Source organism: Trachurus japonicus, chromosome 5, assembly GCF_045865225.1.
Source record: "Trachurus japonicus isolate A0001 chromosome 5, Traja_1.0".
Lineage (NCBI taxonomy): Eukaryota > Metazoa > Chordata > Actinopteri > Carangiformes > Carangidae > Trachurus > Trachurus japonicus.
Genome location: NC_140911.1, coordinates 493,864 through 515,826, shown reverse-complemented (window position 1 = coordinate 515,826; position 21,963 = coordinate 493,864). Strand labels below are relative to the sequence as shown.

At 44.6% G+C, this 21,963-nt stretch overlaps 1 pseudogene; it reads right to left on the bottom strand.

The window, feature by feature from the left end:
• Positions 1-18,908: 18,908 nt before the first annotated feature.
• Positions 18,909-21,728, bottom strand: LOC146986707 (uncharacterized; annotated as a pseudogene).
• Positions 21,729-21,963: the final 235 nt, after the last annotated feature.

Here is a 21,963-nt window from a genome sequence, read left to right as displayed (position 1 = left end):
ACACTTCACTGTTGGCCTTATGTTTCAAGACTCCCCACAGAAACTCCCCACTCTTCTTACAAGACCAAAGAAGCTCTTTGGATGATGAAACTGTCCTCATCAACCTGGTTTTGACTGACCACTCTACAATGTCCTTATAACTTCACTTTTTTGATCAAACTTACGTTTGGGTTCTGAGATGGGCTGTGTGAAATTTCTCAGTAGATCATTCTGATTAATCTTCTCCAGGACTGTTTTGGTGACTTTCACAGTGTTAATACAGTAGGTCTGGACCAGTAGATCCACTATGTCTTCCCTGTTTGCTTTCTCCAGTCGACTTTTTGGGATTGATGGGAGGTCTTCTAGGACTCTGTGCCACAGGTACCACTTGAATTTTTCAAAATCATCATCTCCCAAATCCTCCAAAGTCTTCAAAAGGATATCTGGGAGTGTCTCCATCTTTTCCCTGAAAGAGGAATGACAAACAGTTTGAAACTGGGTTTACACTGTATGACTGAATTCTGACTTACTATATGACTGTTTATTGATTAATTTCAAATTTCTGTATGTATTGTGCACCCATTTTTGCAGTTTACAGGGGTAAGGAGAAGAGATGAACCGCTCCCAAAAGGCAAACAGATGGTCAGATGGATTCAAACCAGTCTGAATCTCTGGTCGCCTCTCATAATGGTATCACACAGCTGAGGCAGAGCCACAAGCTGATTCCCTTGAACTTGTGTTTTCCCTTTTTGAGCCTGTGTGAACCCGTTGTGAACACTACAGAACTTCATTGCATTGTAAAAGAAATAGAAAACAGGGAGATGTAATGTTACACTATAAAGTTCTGTAGCTAGTTGTCTGTAATTATATTTAGCTGCTGTTTACAGTCCTTGTAAAATGGATGAACCATATTGGCCAAATTTTCCTTGTCCATATAAACCTGAATCTCTTTTTTGAACAGCACAAATGGCAAAGGCAGTGTAGTTCTCCTTAGTGTGTATTCTCTCAAACAGTCATGAAGTTCTGGGTCAGACAGGTTTATTTCTAACATATACTGTGAGTAAATAGAACAATTTCTAAAATGACAGTGTGTATGATGATCTTAAAGCTGAAACTGGTTCATTTGTTCCAGTGAACATTTGATCAGCAGAACTCTTGGTACTCTAACCACAGACAGAGTTACTGACCTTCACTTGTTATTCTACTTAACATTTATATATATACGTATATATATATATTTACCATCCAGGAGAATTTAACTGTATATTTCTATAATGACAATAAAGCCTCTCAGTTCTTCTGATCTTGTTGTGAGACTGAAACAATGGCTTGTTGATTTAAATTAGTTATTCACTGTTATTAGTACCAATAATAATAGTAAAACAATAAAGCACTACCCTGTCACATTAAAAAGCTGCTATCAGCTAACAGCAGCATCTCCACCCGTGCCGAGCAGTGATCTGAGTCCTGGACAGTTAGAGATCCTCATCTCACCTTTGACCTCTGGTCCGGCTCTCATGTTCCCCACACACAGTGGTTTCAGAGGGGGGGGCTCCCTCCTGTCTGTCCTCACACTGATCCATAGCTGAGCCTCCACCTGCAGGGAGAGCTGCACTCAGTCAGAACAACAAGGTTTACACAACAAGGTTTACACACCTGTCCACCACAGTGTCATTCTGCTGTCAACCAGCAGATGGTGCTGAAGGAAAGAAAGTTCAAATCCTTCTGATGTCAAACTGTTATTGCAAATCTTGCATAGTTCCCCTTCAATAGCTAAATGTTTAAAACACAACATTAACCACCTTCCTTCGTATACAACTGAACCTTTATCCACTGGAGAACAAACAGAACAAAGGAGATAAATCAGCTGGGTTGTAGGACAAAGACGACACTCACCAGGTGAATTCAGACCCACATCCAGTCAGAGTCGCTCTTCCTTCACCTGTAGAGGAAACACAGAGAGAAGCAGGGGCGCCAGAAGTGGGGGTGTGGCAGGGGCTGCGGCACTCCCTGGTGGCGAAAGTTGAGAAATTGAAATGACAATAAAATATTTGTGGTTGCTGTTTCTGTTCCACAACATTGTAAGCCATATTTGAGATGAAGTCTGAATATAGGGGTAATTTTAATAAAATAAAATAAAACAAACGTTTATTTATTGTCAAAGCATATTGTCCAATCAGATTCGTCTTGACAAGATTGTGATTCATTCAGCCTGCGCATAGCATCCACTCACGTCACGTCACAGCCATTTACATTGATTGCACATGGCAAATAACATTTTCAATTAGGCATAGCATCATAGGCGTCATTTACGCTGGGGACACTGGGGACATGTCCCCACCACTTTTTGTCAAGAACAATTTTGTCCCCACCACAAAATTAACTGAACGTTATCCTAATGAAGAATGACGGAAAAACGTTGATAAACTATGACAAAATAGGGAGCCGAAACAGTGTTCATGGCGCAGAGCTTCAGCCGGAGCCAATAACTCGCAACAATGTAGCTTCGATTAGGCTACAGTAGTTCTCAGACTCTTTCTGTCATCTCCCGCTTTGGACAAAGAAAGTTTTCAAGCCGCACCGTGGGGAGGGGGGAGTTCGATTGTAAAAATAAAGTTCGTAAAAAAAATAAAGTTTGTAATGTGTCTGTTTGGAGCAGCTGCTGACAGATGTGCAGCTGCAGTGACAGTTTCCTCATCACTAAACCTGGGCCACCATCAGATCCTCCCTCCCTCATGTTGTGACAATGGGACAAAGTCTATTGGACATAAATATTGTATATTCTGTGTTTTTCCTCTCTTTAACCGTCTCATTTCAGTTGTTGCCGGTTGGTCATCTGGTGCACCCGCTCTTTCTCTGGCGCTTGCTCACTCACTCACTCGATGCGCATATAGCCTAAATGTTATAAAAAATAAAAAGGAAAAAACACAGATGCGCAAATTGAGATGACCTACTGTAGTGTAGTCTAACAATTCAATGACCACAGCTGATCACCAGCTTGTCGTGAGGGTGAGGGGTGATTTCCTAAAGGGAGACACAGCTCGAGTGGTCTGCAGAACACAGAACACAGTGGTCTGCAGAACTCTCCCCCCGCACCCCCTGGCGAAAACATGGAGAGAAGCATCAGCATCAGTCTCTAATCACTTTACAGTCAAAGAGTAGAGACATTAACATGAACACAACAGGAAAGACAGAGAAAGAGTGAGAAAGAGAGAAAAGCAGCAGAACTTACAGACTTTCCATCAGGACTTTAACATGTGAGGGTCTTCATCAGTTTGTCCATCAGTCAGTGACAGTTGACTGGTCTCTGAGCTGCTGTCACAGCAAAGGGAAGTGGAACAACAAAACAGGAAGACCTTTCTGATAAATCATGTGACACAACAGAGTGGACTTGTGGTTGACATGTTCATTGTTCAAGGTTCAAGGAAGACTTTATTATCCCTGAGGGGCAATTCGTTTTATAGCCAGCAGTGTCACACACAGCCATCAAGACATACAATATCACAGGCAATGAGTACAACAACATGATCACCTTTTAAAATTAAAGAAGGATTAAAGGAGTTTCTCAGCCTTTTGATCCTGCAGGTCGCTCGGCTGTATCTCCAGCCAGATGGAAGCTACTTAAAGGGATAATTCAGTTTTTTGTAAGTGGGGTTGTATGTGTTACAAATGGCCCCTGAGTGTAATCTCCAGTAGATAATTCTGTTCCCCGCCAAACCAGGGCATAGTGCTAGACAGAGAAACAGGAGATAAACAGACCTGAACTAACAGCATCTTTTCACTTAAGATAAAAAGATTTTTTGTCTGTAATAAGATAAGGTGCCACCCCCCCCCCCCCCACCACTTACAAGTGCACTCAAAGCACCTTATTTCATGCAACCTGCCATGTTGTGTCCGTCTTATCTTTTTTTAATCTACCTTGTTCCTTGTTTTTATGTGTTTTTCTGTTTCCTACTTTTACAATGTGTAATGATGAATGATGAATGCCACCATTGTGATGGGCAGCTGCAGTTTTACAGTTTTACTGCAGTGACAATAACGGCCTCTAATCTTATCTTATCTATGGCCTGTCCATTGGTGTGTCATCTGTTGTGGATAGCTCAGGGTTTCCCCCAGTGTATTATAAGCCTGGCGGGCCGCAGGTCTCACTTGCCCCCCCACCAGGCTAAGTAACCCTATTTTTTATTTTTTAATCAGTTTTTGTTTTTCTCCATCACCTGACAACGTCACAACTGTGTCACGCATAACAATAGTTAAAGTAAACTCTGCGACTTGGTCGGAGATTTCAAGACAATACACCGTGAGGTCCCTTTATGAACTTCTGCCAAGTCCCCCCCCCCCCCAACACACACACAGACACACACACACACACACACACACACACACACACACACACACACACACACACAGTAGCCATAACGCACCCACAGAAGTCGTACCGTATCCATAGCAACCGGAGATTCCAAAACGACCTCACGTCTCTCACCATGAAACACACTCTTCATGTCTGTGTCTGCGTGTGGAGGAGGGGAGGGGGTCCACCTGACTGGAGGAGAATAGGGAAGAGTGCCACTTTGGTTTTGCTGATTCATTACCTTTCCCAATGATTCATGGACTTGAAACTTTGGCTACCCCCCCATTTTGGGGTACGCTGATTCTAAAAATAGCAATGAATCACCCTTTCCGGGTCACTTCCGGGTAACTTTTGAACGGAATGTCCTAGAGACTTGGGAGTGGTGTCATCGTGTATAGTAGGTGTATAGTAGGGTTAGGTGAAAAAGTGTTTTGACAGGTGCCAGGCCGAAGGCATCTCCCGGCTCAGCCGACACCTCACATGGCCGCACACATAGGCCCACATGACAGCACACATCAATATGTTTACATTTTAATACAATCTTATTTTACCACCACCACAGAGTGGGTGGTAGTATATCAAAAAATTAGACCTAAACGGCCCAAGTATAGATCAGCTGTGGCGTAATGTTCCAGCTGACTAAGCCTTCTTCAGACGCTAACTGGTCTGTTTGTACAGTGAGTCCAGCCTGCTTGGCTTGGAACACCCTTTTATACCCAAGGCATACCTCACAACGCAACGTACCGAAACCAACTGACAACGTACCGAAACCAACTGACAACAGACCGAAACCAACTGACAACAGACCGAAACCAACTGACAACAGACCGAAACCAACTGACAACAAACTGAAACTAACTGACAACAAACTGAAACCAACTGACAACAGACCGAAACCAACTGACAACGTACCGAAACCAACTGACAACAGACAGAAACCAACTGACAACAGACTGAAACCAACTGACAACAGACTGAAACCAGATGACTATAGACAGAAACCAACTGACAACAGACTGAAACCAACTGACAACAAACTGAAACCAACTGACAACAGACTGAAACTGTAGTGTATTGAACAGACTTATTTTATTCCTGTTATTTCTTTAAGTGGGTAATGACGTCATTGTTTTGTCATATCCTGTTTTCCGGTTGTATGCTACAAGAAGCTGAAGTAAAAGTGATAAACGTCTCTGCCGACTCCGTTATTGTGTTGCTAAACAAACAAGTAGAAAACACAACTGAAACCAACTGACAACAGACAGAAACCAACTGACAACAGACTGAAACCAACTGACAACAGACTGAAACCAGATGACTATAGACAGAAACCAACTGACAACAGACTGAAACCAACTGACAACAAACTGAAACCAACTGACAACAGACTGAAATCTATGCCTTACCTGCTTCTCTCTCCTATAGATCACGGCTATGCCTTACCTGCTCCTCTCTCCTATAGGACCATAGCTATGCCTTACCTGCTTCTCTCTCCTAGGATCACGGCTATGCCTTACCTCCTTCTCTCTCCAATAGGATCATGGCTATGCCTTACCTGCTTCTCTCTCCTAGGATCACGGCTATGCCTTACCTGCTTCTCTCTCCTATAGGATCACGGCTATGCCTTACCTGCTTCTCTCTCCTAGGATCACGGCTATGCCTTACCTGCTTCTCTCTCCTATAGGATCACGGCTATGCCTTACCTGCTTCTCTCTCCTATAGGATCACGGCTATGCCTTACCTGCTTCTCTCTCCTATAGGATCACGGCTATGCCTTACCTGCTTCTCTCTCCTATAGGATCACGGCTATGCCTTACCTCCTTCTCCTGCCGCTCTGAAGACCAGACTCAACGAAGCGTTGGCGAGAGTGGAAAGTCTGGAGCGGGAGAAGAAGAATGCCTTGGCCAGAGAAAAGAGGGCAAAGACCACAGTGAGGAGTCTTCTGGGGATTTGAGGGACAAGAACCTCATTAATGAAGAGCTCAGAGAGCGGCTTGAATTCTACTCAGGTGAAACGAAATCAGCACTTTGAAATTCATGTTATTCTTATGTCTTTAGGAAACTCCTTAGGGGAGAGTGGGGTAATGTGAGACACCGGGTAATGTGAGACACCCCCTGTATCTAGAAAACGGAACACATTTATGGTCATCTGACCATTATGTTTTCAAGCCCCTTCCATTTCCCTATGGCCATGAAGGAGAGGACCTCATGATGCTGTGGAAAGCATGTTTTTTTCACAAAAATATGATTTTTGCATGTAAAAGTAAATTCTCTTGCTGTCAACTTAATCAACTGTTGTGCCAAAGCAAATTGATTCAGGTAGAAAAACGTATATGATACATGATGATGAACTACCAACACATAAAACCATGTGATGATGCTGGCTGAAAATTAGCCTGAATTTCTAAGAGAGGTCGTTTTTTCTAAAATGGGGGTGTTGGGGTAAAGTGAGACAAATGCTGCGGGGTAAAGTGAGACCATGGATGCATTATAATAAATCCAAGAGTGAGACAAGTTGTGAGCACACCACACACAAAGATTTACACTAGAATCTCGTCCCCCAAGCCAGAAATCTTGCGTGATCAAGCATGATCTGTAGCCACACTGCTTTGTTATGATATGTGCCCTTCAGTCAGCTCGCTTAATATTGGTTACATTCAATTTTAGTCACGTTCCACTTTGTCGGCTCCCCCCACATAAAAGAGGACTTTTGATCGAAATGGTCACAATTGTCGGGTCCTACAATCTGACCCCCAGCCTATCTAACTGGGTCTATCTGTCATTTGAATGTTAATTAAAACATTTTGTGTTGTATTTGATTTTGTTCTTGAGTCACTTTGTGTTGAGAAAAAAAAAGTGCTTAATTGACCAATCCCCATGATTCTGCTACTAGTCCGACATTAGTTTTGGGAAGTGTGGTTGTCAAGCTAGCTGTCAGGATTCTAACTGTTACAACATGTGTTGTTATGGTAGTTTCAGAGTGGAAAAAGTAAGTGGATCAGTTTACCCCATTGATTTCTCTGGTTTGTCTCAGTTTACCCCTGAGCTGGGGTAAAGTGAGACACTAGACCACTTTTTTTTTAAACTATCATATTTTCACTGTCCTTCATCCTGAATACATTCTGATAATTTCCATTGCTAGGAAACATCCTGAATTAATGGGAAATGTGTAAATTTTACTGATAAATCATTTTAGCTTGCTTAGAGGGGAGCAAATGTAAAAAGTGTCTCACTTTACCCCACTCTCCCCTAGTTATTATCAGTAGGAGATAGGGGTGTAACGGCATTGATATTCATCCCGTGTCGGGTCACACACAAATACGCCACCATAGCAACAGGCCTCTAGCTTGGTTGGCACGACTTTCCAATGTTGATACTCAGCATTGGGTCTGGCCAAGACGTTAAGAGAATCCATCTCTCAAAGCGCATCCTTCAAACCTGGTTTACCCACCCCCCTCAAATGCCTCAGTCTGCTATTGGTTGAAGCCAGAATAGGCGGTGTCGAAGCTTAAACCAATCACACCGCTCTTTCCTCTACTGCGTCACTTACTTGAACACGCCTCTACCCAGAGCCGTTGGAGAGGCTCGACGTTGATTGGCTCTCGAAAAAGAGGGTGGAGTTCCCGAAAATTCGGGAGACAGAAATCCAGTTAATAGCACGGTTGGCCAGACTAGCAGTCAGCAGCGCTTTTGCGAGGCGTGACGTCACTAGTGTGGGCGCGACCAGGCTAACAGGCCTCTAGCCTAAATTAACAGTGTAAAACAACACTGATGTTAGTTTCTTGTTTTTTTTATAATAGCTGTCAGTTGTCAAGTGCAGGTTTTTTCCTGTAGAATGAATGAATGGTGTTGTAACACTCCTAATGCACTTGTTTTTGTTTTTTATTTATTTATTTTTTAAAACCTTTATAACAGACGCAGAGTGTGACGGCTGAAATTGTTGTAGATTGTGAACAAAAGTTTATCACCCTGTGGCGTGCACTTATGTGTATTATTCAGTGTGACTGAATGTTTGTATATGACCTCATGTTTGTCTTATGAAAACCAAAGAAATAAAGTATAAAAAATAAAAAAAAACCTTTAACAGAAGATCATTTTTAGTTTTACATTCAATTAGTGTCTGTTGTACCGAACCGTGACTTGTGTGTACCGTTACAGCCCTAGTAGGGGACTTTTAGGGAATTTTTGCTCATAACATTTCAGATGTTCAGATAGACTTGATGGCCAACCAGGGTCATGAGTACACAAAGGGCTACAGAGACTTAGCGCTCACGCTCCATCTACAGGGTCCAAAGGTGTACAAATACCTCAGAGAGACTCAACATTTTCCCCTCCATCATCCACTTACAGTACAAAGGTAGTCTTAATGTTGTCTGATTTAATTATGGGAACATACTGACACGTTAAAGATACTAAATAAATAGCTACGTGTCAATTTTTTCTCCAGGTGGCTGCGTCAGGCGGATGACGAGCCTGAACAAGATGATGCTGGAGCGAAGAGCCAGGAAAACCAGGAAGACCAGGGTAAATATGGATGAGTTGCACTCATGTTGGACGCCGTGGCCATCAGAAAACATGACAATATAATCCACATACCCAGTCAATGTCTGGATTAGTAGACATGGGTGATGGCAGCAGTGAGACTGATGTTGCTACTGAGGCTCTGGTGTTCATGGTGGTTGGCCTGCAAGGACACTGGAAGGCTCCCATTGCATATTACCAGACTAAAGCCTCGTTTCCACTTTCAGTACGGTTGGGGTACGGTTCGGGTCGGATATGGTCAGCTCTGCGTTTCCACTGTGTAAGGGGACCTTCAGGGGAGTGCGTGTCGAAGCGTCACTACTAAAGGCCCCCACACACACACCGCCCCGACGAGTCGACAACTGCCGACCAGAGCGATTGATATAACAGAGTGGCGATAGGACTCCCATAGAAATACAGAGGCAGCCCTGCTCACTTTTCATTCAAACAAACTAATAATGCGACTGCCACAGTTGTTAAATTTAATCAATGAGACTAACACTAATCTCCTAAAAAGAATTTAACCAGCCAGCGGTAAACCTCTAAAAGCGTGCGGATACGTTACTTTTGGCTCGTTTACTCTCCTGAGAGGAAGACGTAGCAGCTTTACTGCTATGGCTCAGTTGCAGCGAAATGGCTAATTTCTGTTAGCCCGTCTATGGTGTTTTACATTATACGTTAGCATTAAGCTAGCGGACATTATATGCTTCGTTCTGACACTGGCTGTGTGTGTTTTGAACGTTGTTTCAAACTATGCGGGTTTGATTGAACATCTTTAATGCTTAAATATATGTTGCTTTACTCCTCTTTTTCTTTTATGTGCCATTTTTACTGTGGGGCAGGCTATAGCCACTGGCTCGCGGTCGGTTGTGTTGTTGTGCTTCAGATGTCCGTCAACCAATCACCAGCTCGCAGTGCTTCGGCTCCTCCTCAAGGGAACCGGTCCTGTGTGCTAGGTACCCCAACCAGAAAGGTTACAAACATGGTAACGGGTACCATGGTAACCAGTACGGTTCCATGGTAGTGGAAACGCTGAAATAAGCATACCGTTCCGTACCGACCTGTACCGTACTGCATAGTGGAAACAGGGTTTAAGTCTCTGTCTCCAGAAACACAAGGGGTCCTTCTCAGTCCAGCTGTGGAGGAGCTGCATACACGGGGCATTCGGGTGGTTGGTGTAACGATGCTGGGCATGTCTCCAATGTCGGCATGTGCAGCCATCTTGGGTTGAGCTAGAGGTCTCCACGGGTCCTGAACCGACATGGACCCATGGAGATTGTACCTGAGCCGACTGGCCCTGAGCTATTATTGTAAATGGTTCAAAGAAACATTTTACTCAATAATAAACATTAAAATGAATACAAATATAACATGAATGTCTAATACCTTCCTTATACATGTGCCCACTCTAATTTCTTTAAACATGTTGGTTACTTGTCATTTTCTGCCTTCTGAAGTGTGAAAACATCATGTGGGGCGACCGTCCGGCCTTGACTTCTATTTGGACAACTGGTTTTAAATCACATTAAAACAATTTAAATATAATCCTTGCCCCATTTGGCATAATTTCAAACTTGTTTTCCATTTGTTGATAAAGTTATGAAGCATTTGTACATACATTTCAATCATAATACACAATCTATGTTCATTGTCTGAAATATCATCTGGGGCGACCATCACGAAAATACAATTATGGGACTTTTATTTTGACAATCATCTCAAGGAGGATGTTGCGTCAGCCAGCCACACCGTGACGGTCCCAGAGAGACAACTTGCAGGTGAGTAGTCTCTCTCATCTTTGTAAATAAATCCTCTTTTTAACTGCTGTTACGGTCACTTTCGTGGGTTTGAGAAGGGGGGTGTAATGGGGGGTGTAATGTTTAGATTGGTTGCCTGGCTACCTGTCCGCTTAGGTTTGACGTGAGCGGAAGGAGCAAGGGATGCTGGGAAAACCCCAGAGTGAGAGCCGCATGGACGCGGCTGCAGCCCCGCTGAGTAGTCAAGAGAAGTTGACGATGAGAAAGGACACGTTTCACCTCAAGATTGAATTATTGTTTAGTTATTGTCTCGTCCACACACAAATGAACTAAGAAAGCCACGACCGCGTGACGACGGACTGACGAGCTGGTGCCGGCCCGGTGCCACAGCAGCAGGACGCCAGTCAGCTAAGAGGGATTCGCCAGCCAAGCTACAGGTGATGACCGTGAAGCAACTGGTGAGTCAGAACATTGCACTATATGGCGGCGGATTCTACCAAACTCCAGGGTTTTAGTAATAGAAGTATGTGCACCGGTGTCCGCCCTGAAGCCTAGACTTGTTAGAGCCTTAATTGTGAAGTTAACTTGCCAGGGTGGCGCGTGGTCGCGACAACATTCAGACTAACTAATGCTACTGCCACAATTGTTAGATCTCATCAATGAGACCAACATTTATATCCTAAAAATAATTTAACCAGCCGGTGGTAAACCTCTTATTTGTTAGGATCCCCATTAGCTGCGCTCTAAAACGCCGCTAGTCTTCCTGGTGTCCTGGGTAGCGATTGTTTTGTCCCCCGGGAGGACGACAGAGGCTGGCCGACCAAGCAGCTCTGCAGACCGGCTGCTGTCTCTGTGATGTCGGAGCTTCACTTCTCTGGCAAAAAAGCTTCACCTCTCCGAGAAACATCGGAGAAAACTTCTAAACAGCCTCATCTGGATAAACTGGCCGCATATTTGGCATCTAAACAGTTACTTTCTCGCATGAAAAAATATTAAAACTTTACACACAAGGATGGCAAGTGACGTTGTTGTTGTTGCTGTTGCTATCAGGTTGCTATGCAGGATCATGTGCGGGATTCTGATTGGCTGACATGGGCTTGAGCTTCTCGCTACACTGCCACCTACAGGTTTGGCATGCTCTTGACGGCATATATACACGGGTTAGTGTAAACGAAACGTTTTCTGAAAACGGACTGGTGTGCACGCAGTGTTTTTTGTAAACATAGAGGGTGAAATGTCCATTTATGAAAATAGCCGGGCACGTGTAAACGTAGCCTTTGTCCAACCTGCTTTTCCACTGATCCTGGATTTCTTTATTCTACTTTGGAACAACAGGAGGAGTGTTTGTTACTTCACTTCACTTCACTATTGAAGCTTCAGTGGAACTAGTTCAACATCAAAGTGAAAACATTTCTCTACTAAGTCTGAGAGTCTCTGCTGTTCTCCTCCTAAAACAATAAAACATGAGAAGCTACCAGACTGCTGGAAGAAAAGTGTTAACACAGTGTGAACAAGATAATTAAAGGCACAACCAGTGATTCAAATAGAAACCAAAGGTAAACCTCGTCCCCCAGCAACATTTAAAGCACAGGACTGAAGCTGCTGTCACTACCAGAGACTCTCCGTCTGTCAGGTTGAAAAAACAGGAAAACTGACGTGTGTTTGTTTATTCCAAGAGAGGACAAACAACGACATTCCGGTTAACTATTTATTAGATTGGATCATCAAAGGAATCAGATACAAGAAACTCTCCTGTTCAGGAAACCGCAGTCTGCAAGCAGTTAGCTGCAACCACCATCCCAAGAGAGCCAGAATTCTTTGTCATCTGCTCAAGACAAAAGCGTTACATTAATTAGGGCCACGGGCCATCGCACCGGGCACTGATCCCTACAGCTATGAAATAGCTGCAGCAAAAAAACTGCGCAAAATTTTGCATTGAAGTCAATGGGACGGGCGAAAAAAAAAGAGCGAAAAAGACCAATCATTGGAGTTTAACAAACGTCTACTGCTCAGGCATACTTTCACCTAGAGACTCCATTTAAACTTTAAACAGTAGACACAAGTCTTGTGTATTGGCGTATTACTCCACGTTTTGATAGGTCATATAGTTTTTGATCAATCCCTGATCAATGACCATGATCATTTTTGGAGAAATTATGAGATTATAATGGTTGTGTATTGCACGGAATGTTTGTGTCAGAGCGTGTGACATCATCGGTTAGAGTGGGAGAGATGCCAGAAAAACTCCAGATTTTTTCTCTTTCAACACTCAGCCCGGCCACAATTTACACTCTACACACATGATTTTTTCAGAATTTGTAAGACAAACTTGTTATCTCTCATGTCATGTGCTCAAAATATCAGAGAGACTTACAGAACTTACAGAATCAGCCTCTGAGTGCGGCCACGTCTGTCCCTGCTCCTCATTGAGTCCAATACAAATATTTTCTGAGAGGAGCAGAACGGCCTGATGTTTTAAAACTGCCAGCGTCGCCAAAAACTGTAGAAACACCAAATCGTACCGAAATTTTCAGTAAGTCCTTAGAGCAACGTTGATCTGTGTTTTGTTCTGATAGGAGTTACCGTTTTGTCATGCTAAGCCTAAATGTGAGACCGGTGCAGAGGCAGAAAATGGCTCTTTTTCTCCACGTTTCTGTCTGTCTCAGCCTGCGGGGGCCCCTATCGCCGTGGTAACCTCTTTGATCCTCAGGCCAGGGCTCGTTAACTTCATAAACAATCCACCTGGCGCTCGTTTAAATGTTTATAAACACAGACACAGCTAAATCAGACTGACACAGGATGCAGCTACTAACTAACTATGTGTCAAGTCAGTCACACACACACACACACAGACTCTAGAGCCAGCTTCATGTGATTACAGTCACACACACACACACACACACACACACACACACACACACACACACACACACACACACACACACACACAGACTCTAGAGCCAGCTTCATGTGATTACAGTCACACACACACACACACACACACACACACACACACACACACACACACACACACACACACACACAGACTCTAGAGCCAGCTTCATGTGATTACAGTTACAGACACACACACACATCAAAACACACAGGTAACATACAAATGCGCGCGGAAGCGCGCACTCCTCTCCCACACTCTAACACACACAGGTAACTTCATGTGATTATACACCCTCATGTTGACTAAGGGCTGGAAGAAGTTTCAGAGTCCACCGTCCCTTCTCTGAGTTACAGGGGGTCTTGGAGTAGCAGTGCATGTCCATATAACGGTTGCAAAGGGACACCAGAGCTCTTCGTAAAAAAACACACACAAAAAAACATCCAAATACCTTCATGATGCTCGTATGTAATGTCCGTCTTGTGCTGAAGCCCCAAATTGCGTAATTGTCCCGAAAAAAATTAAATAAGTCTATATTTTAAGCTTGTTTGTAGCGGAAGCTTCTCAAAGCTCCTCTTCCTGGTCCGTCCAAATCTCGCGTGATTCGCAGTAACCGCACTGACGCCGGCGCAAATCACGCGAGATTTGGACGGACCAGGAAGAGGAGCTTCGAGAAGCTTCCGCTACAAACAAGCTTAAAATATAGACTTATTTAATTTTTTTCGGGACAATTACGCAATTTGGGGCTTCAGCACAAGACGGACATTACATACGAGCATCATGGAGGTATTTGGATGTTTTTTTGTGTGTGTTTTTTTACGAAGAGCTCTGGTGTCCCTTTGCAACCGTTATATGGACATGCACTGCTACGCCGAGACCCCCTGTAACTGAGAGAAGGGACGGTGGACTCTGAAACTTCTTCCAGCCCTTAGTCAACATGAGGGTGAGTAGATAATGAGCGAAATATCATTCTAGGGTGAACTATCCCTTTAATACCTCGCACTATGTGAGTGTAATTAATTCTTATTGGTCAGAAACAGGTGGGGAGTGGCTGTGGTTTAGACTTAGCCCTCCCTTCGTTGGTGCCCTCAGGCTGCACAGGCTGGTCCCATCTTCCCAGCACACGAACCTCTGGGCCTGAAACACAACAAACCCTCCCTACACTGACATAACTCTCCATCCCAGGTGTCTGAGGGGTCAGGGCAAATAAGACAGATCATTAAAAACTCTTCCTCACAATGCTGCATTCAGCATCTCATCCTCTCCTCCCTTCGGCCTTGGAGATGTTTTCCTCTCACTGTGGCTCTGTGTGCTCTCTGAACGATCAAACAGGTTACTGGTATTCATTACATTATGAATACAAGCTTCAGTTGTCTTTAAACTCAGTGTGTTAGTCAAAAATATAAGACACAGTAGGTTAGTTAAAACATGAGACTAAACTTTACTACTACTTAAAGTGAATGCATAAACAGGTACATAAATCTTTCTATATGTCCTGACTCCTCTCTCCATGTGTTAACCCTTCGTACCACAGGGCTAATGCTTGACTCCCTCACATTCTTCAACAGGACACATCAGCTCAAATACAGTTCAGAATGGTTACATAAAGACACAATTTCCACATCACTCAGGATTAACTTGTTTAAATGGGTAAAATGTGTAAGTGCTCAATCTAATAAAACAATCATCAGTGAGATATATTCAGTGTTGATCAGTAATGTCAAAGTGGAGAATATATGTTCAGTGTTGGTTCTGGTGAGGTGTCTGTGTGCAGTCTTCAGTGTAGAGACACAGGCTCAGCTTCACCCCCGTGCTTTCACTTAAATGGAATCCCACTCAAAACAGTCGACCACTTCACCTATCTCGGCTCCACACTATCCCAACACTGCAGCCTTGACACCGAAATACACACCCGCATCAATAAAGCCTCATCAGCCTTCGGACGCCTGCGCAACAGAGTATTTGAAAACCGTAACCTGAAGGTTAGCACCAAGGTCGCCGTCTACCACGCAGTCTGTGTTTCAACCCTACTCTATGGGGCAGAAACATGGACTCCATATAGACGGCACATCAAAAACCTGGAGGGCTTCCACATCCGCTGCCTTCAGAAGATCCTTGGTCTGTCATGGGAAGACCGCACTCCCTACACTGAAATCCTGAACAGCACCAATTCCATCTGTATGGACGCAGCCGTTGCCAAAAGACACCTGCGGTGGATAGGACACACCATCCCCATGCCTGACCACCGCCTGCCCCGCCAAGTCCTCTATGGCCAACTAAGTGCTGCAAAGCGAGCCCCTGGCGGACAAAAGAGACGCTACAAGGACTACACAAAAGACCTGCTAAAGCGCAGCACCATCAACCCCACGCAGCTTGAATCTCTGGCACTTGATCGACCAGCCTGGCAGGCCGCCTGTGCCAGAGCAACCTCGTCCATACACTACGGCAACCAGCAGAGGAGGACCGAGAGACGTGCCCAGCGACACCAAAGGGCAGCCGGCATCCAACCTGCATCCGGGCTCCCCTGCCCAGATTGCGGCCGGATGATCGGCTCATGGATCGGCCTCGTCAGCCACCTGAAGTGGCACCAGCGACAACATCGTACACGATGGACAGCTAAGAGATCTGTAACTGTAATCACATGAAGCTGAAGATGAAGTTAACAAGCTCTGGCCTCTGAGAATCAGACGTTACCACGGCAACTTGAGGTGGTTGCCAATGACGATAGGGGCCACCCAGGCTGAGGCAGAAAGAAACATCAAGAAGAAGAGCGATTTTCTGCCTCTGCACTGGTCTCGCAAAAGGCTTACTGTGACAAAACGGTAACTCCTATCAGAACAAAACACAGATCAACGGTGCTGTAAGGACTTCCTGAAAAATTTGGTACGATTTGGTGTTTCTACAGTAAATATTTTGGAGACACTGGCAATTTTAAAACATCGGTCCGTTCTGCTTCTCTCAGAAAATCTTTGTATTGGACTCAATGAGGAGCAGGGACAGACGTGGCCGCACTCAGAGGCTGATAATTCAAATTCTGTAAGTCTCTCTGATATTTTGAGCACATGGTGAGACACAGAACAGGTTTGTCTAACAAATTTGGAAAAAATCACGTGTGCAGAGTGTAAATTGTGTCCAGGGGGAATGTGGAAAGAGAAAAAATCAGGAATTTTTCTGGGCTCTCACCCACTCTAGCCGATGATGTCACGCACTCTGACAAGAACATTCCGTGCAATACACAACCATTATAATCTCAGAATTTCTCCAAAAATGATCATGGTCATTGAACAGGGATTGATCAAAAACTATATGACCTATCAAAACGTGGAGTAATACGACAATACACAAGACTTGTGTCTACTGTTTAAAGTTTAAATGAAGTCTCTAGGTGAAAGTATGCCTGAGCAGTAGACGTTTGAAAAACTCCAATGATTGTTCTTTTTCGCTATTTTTTGCAAATTAAAGCAGAAGTAAGTGGTCCGGTCGTTTTGGCTAATGCTGCGTTCCAGGCAGGCTTTTGAAACCGTAAATTACAGCTTCAAGTCACAACTTACGACTTTGTAGCGTTCCAGGCAACCCACTCGTGTTTTTCCGACCTGTTTTACCGGTGAAAGTCACTATAACGGCCACTCGTAACTTCCGACCGGTGAACTTGTACCAGATCGAACTGGTACCACTTCACAGGTCGGAAAAATATGAGTTTCCTTGAACGCACCATAACAGTCCTCGTCGCTACGTCGCCACATTCACGGCGTCCCTTGGCTGCACACACAGCCCTGCATGCCGTTCTCTCTCCTCATTGGATAAAAACTGTAGGATACGATAAATGTTTTCTCTTCGGCTCAGAGCAGAGCAGAGTGACTGACAGACCCGTGTTTCAGTCCAAACACTCTATGTAAGTGATTGCTGTCGGAAGATATAACTATTTAAGACTTATATTAACACAAATATATCACTTACTTCTGCTTTAAATAGACAGACAGACAGACAGACAGACAGACTTTTATTGACAATGAAAAAACTGTGCTGGGTGGTGGTGGTGGTGGTGGTGGTGCCGGCTCACAGAACAACCATGTGGTGTGCACATTAAAACACTGGATCCAGATATAAGTTCAGTCCTTTATTTTGGTAACTGAACAATGATGAACGCAGATCAACAAAATCTGAACAAAAGGTGGTGGATGTGAAAGCCCTGTCAATTAAGTATTTTTTCTCAGGGCTTGAGGCAGCAGATAATCTAAGGTTCTTCCTTCAAGTTTCTTGGTCTGTTGTCTCACTCTACGAAGCTCAAGTTGCTCAGACTCTCTCCCCAAGCCCAGATATTCTGCTGTACCAGGTAACAACATTGTGCACTCCAATCCATCATCTAAGATGGCATAGGTATCAAAGGTTTTGTCGAGAGTCTCACTTGAACAATTTTGAGCCTTTCTCAAACGAAATCTGGTGTTTGTCGCGCACGCTCTCTTGCTTGCCCTCGTATCGATCTGCATAGACTGGACAAAAGCAGACGCGTGGACACCATGAAAATTAAACACTATAATTCGGTAACACTTTACAATAAGGGTCCCTTAATTAACGTTAGTTACTACATTACTAAGCATTAATATATAAACTAATGTGTTAATTAATGCTGAGTAATGTATACATAACTAATTACATTATTCAACTTTTAATTTATTAACTAACTTTGAGAAGTAAACATTAATTAACTACTTACTAATAGGCTACATTAATTAATGTGTTTCCTAATCCTAAGTAATACATAACAATGATTGTTAATATCTCTGTAAACAGTTAATTAATGCTTAATAATGTACTAACTAACGTTAATTAAGGGACCTTTATTGTAAAGTGTTACCTATAATTCCTGTGACAACTGGCCAAGGTAGTCCAGGTCGGTCCCACGTGTCAATAACAGGCTACAGAGGTTCAGCAAAACATGTGGGCACGTGACTTAATATTAGACGTATGACACGCATTGCCAGAAAAGATCCGATCTGTCTGTTTAGACTGCAGACGTATTGGCAGATATCCGATTTGTATCTGATTTATTTCCACATATAATGGGGGCCTTAATCTGATCTGACAATATCCAATTCCGTGCATATTTGTCCCGTTTACATGTTCTCATGTTACAGATCCGATCTGAGCCAATTGACAAGCCACTTTAATGACAATCTGCCTATAGGGGAAAATAACAAAAAATATAAAAAAGCTGCTCCTATGAAAAGGCAATCATATTTTAATTTACTTATATTGACCCTGAAAACTATTAAGTATAGGTAAGGTTTTGCCCACTCAAGTGATACCGGATCTGGTCTGGCCCAAGGAATATTACATATCAACAGATTAATTGATGATAAAATAATCGTTAGTTTCTGAGGTGTAGGACTGGACCATCCCGTCCTCTAGCTGCTGTGGAGCTGCTGGTGTTTCTTCAGGTTGTTGGAGAGGCTGAAGGCCTTCCCACACTGCCCACACGTTCTCCGGTGTGGACGCGTCGGTGGACCACTAACTTTGAGGAGCTAGCGAAGGCCTTCTCGCAGTGCTCACAGCTGTACGGCCTCTCTCCGGTGTGGACACGCCGATGGACCGTCAAATCTTTGGAGGTAGTGAACGCCTTCCCACACTGCTCACAGCTGTATGGTTTCTCTCCGGTGTGGATCCGCTGGTGGTTTTTCAGGTCGCGTGCCCTTCTGAAGGCGGCGCCACACCAGTCGCAGCCGTACGGTTTCTCTCCGGTGTGGAGACGCCGGTGGATCACTAAATGTCCGGAGTTAGTGAACGCCTTCCCACACTGCTCACAGCTGTACGGCCTCTCTCCGGTGTGGACGCGCAGGTGGACCTTTAACTGTCCGGATTGAGTGAACGCCTTCCCACACTGCTCACAGCTGTACGGCCTCTTTCTGGTGTGGATGCGCAAATGGACCGCTAACCCACTGGAGTTAGTGAACGCCTTCCCACACTGCTCGCAGCTGAACGGCCTCTCTCCAGTGTGGATGCGCCGGTGGACCGTTAACTCTGATGAGGTAGCAAACGCCTTCCCGCACTGCTCACAGCTGTACGGCCTCTCTCCGGTGTGGACGCGCCGGTGGACCGTTAACTCTTTGGAGGTAGCAAACGCCTTCCCACACTGCTCACAGCTGTACGGCTTCTCTCCGGTGTGGATGCGCCGATGGACCATTAAATTTCCGGAGGTCGCGAACGCCTTCCCGCACTGCTCACAGCTGTACGGCCTCCCTCCGGTGTGGACGCGCCGGTGGACCGTTAAATCTTTGGGGGTAGTGAACGCCTTCCCACATTGCTCACAGCTGTATGGTTTCTCTCCGGTGTGAATCCGCTGGTGTTTTTTCAGGGCGTCTGCCCTTCTGAAGGCGGCGCCACACCAGTCGCAGCCGTACGGTTTCTCTCCGGTGTGGAGACGCCGGTGGATCATTAAATTTCCGGAGGTCGCGAACGCCTTCCCACACTGCTCACAGCTGTACGGCCTCTCTTTGGTGTGGATGCGCAAATGGACTGCTAACCCACTGGAGGTAGTGAACGCCTTCCCACACTGCTCACAGCTGTACGGTTTCTCTCCGGTGTGGATGCGCAAATGGACTGCTAACCCACTGGAGGTAGTGAACGCCTTCCCACACTGCTCACAGCTGTACGGCTTCTCTCCGGTGTGGATCCGCTGGTGAATTTTCAGTCCAGACAAGTTGGTGCACGATGTGCCGCACTGCTCGCACCTGTACGCCGTCTGTCCACATTGGCGCTGCCGGCGGTGAGCATTCAGATGGAATGAGGTCCTGAACGTGTTCCCACACCCATTACAGCTGCGTGGTTTCACCTTGATGTGGTCCTGTTTCTATGGCAACAGACAGGAAGAGAGAGAATCAATCAATGATGGATGGACATTTGTTTTCCTTTTTAAATTTTTTATTAATACAAATCTTACAAGCAGAATTATTTCCAGTACAAATTATACTTTGAAACTAAGCAAAACATGTCAGTGTTTGAGTTGATACAGTAACCAGTGATGGGAATTAGGGCGTTTATAAAATAACGGCTCAAAAAGTTACTGTTTCCTAGGGCTGCCCCGGCCAAAGCTTTTGTTGGTTTGACCAGTGGTCATCACTTATGGCCATAGTCGACTAATCGACCACCCCACTAATCAACACGGCAGCACCCGCTAATCGTTGAAAACAACTGTGATACGTGCTCCCACTGTTACTGTTGTATTGTTGAAACAATGATTTATTTTCATTATTTCAACAACAGAACAGTAACAGTAACCCCCCCACCCTCCAACAAACAAACCCTTCCCAAACCAGGTCAATACAACACAAAGTAATCACTACATTGAAGAGATAATTGGTTATTACTGTTGATCACAGAAAGAAAAATGTTGCGTTTACTTCGTGACGTCATCGAAAAGCTGATAAGGTCCACCACTCAACAGAAATAAGCGTAAAATGAGAGGGAGGATGGGCGTTGAGGGAGGGGGATGGAGGATGAGGATGGCGAATGATTTCCCAGTGTTAGAGGCTACGCAATTAGTTTTCATTTTCACAGTGGACTGTGGCAGTTGATGCAACTTTACAGTTGGAAAATGTATTTATTGATGTAAATTAGTAATGTCTGTACGTTGGCTACAGAGCCCCGAGGCAGCACTGCTCTTCTGTCTAATACGCACATGATGCTTCACCTTTCATTCAAACAATGCGGCAGCCACAATTGTTAGACTTAGTCAATGAGACCAGCATTTATCTACCAAAAAGAATTTAACCAGCTGGTGGTAAACCTTGAAAAAATCTGCGGCTAAGTTAATAAGCGATCGTTTTCTTCCCCGGGATGACGACGGAGGTTGGCTGGTCGACCAGCTCTGCAGGAGCAAACTTCTAAACAGCGTTTGGATAAACTAACTTTATATTGGGGATCTAAACAGTTACTTTCTCGCATGAAAAACTATTTTAAAACTGAATAAAGTGACGTAACAGCGCTACAGCAGGAAATAAAGTAGGCAGGTTATAGACTTTTTAGTGAACCACAAAATATAGAGTTAGCAGCTAACAGCTGTTAGCTTCATCTCTTGACTCACTCCCACTGAAAGCAGAAATACAGACCTGTGGACCGGAACCGGGCGGACCGGGGGGCTCGTTGTCCTGGTGGATCGCGTCCTGTTCCTCCTCTGTAGTCCCAGTCTGCCCAAACAAATCCGGATCCTGGTTCTCCTCCTTCATCATGTTGTAGTCCTGGTCCTGGTTCTCCTCCTTAATTCCGGTCGTGTTCTGATCCAGGTCGCTAATTTCCCGGTCTAGGTTCTCCTCCTTCATCCTGGTCCTGGTCAGACGGGACCTCCTCATGGTGCTTTTCCACTAGCTCACTACGGTACAGCAGGGCTCTACTCGGTTTTATCCTCTTTTCCTCCAGCCCCTCCTACCTGGTACCTCCTACTTCTTTGGTAACGCCCCAGTCCTG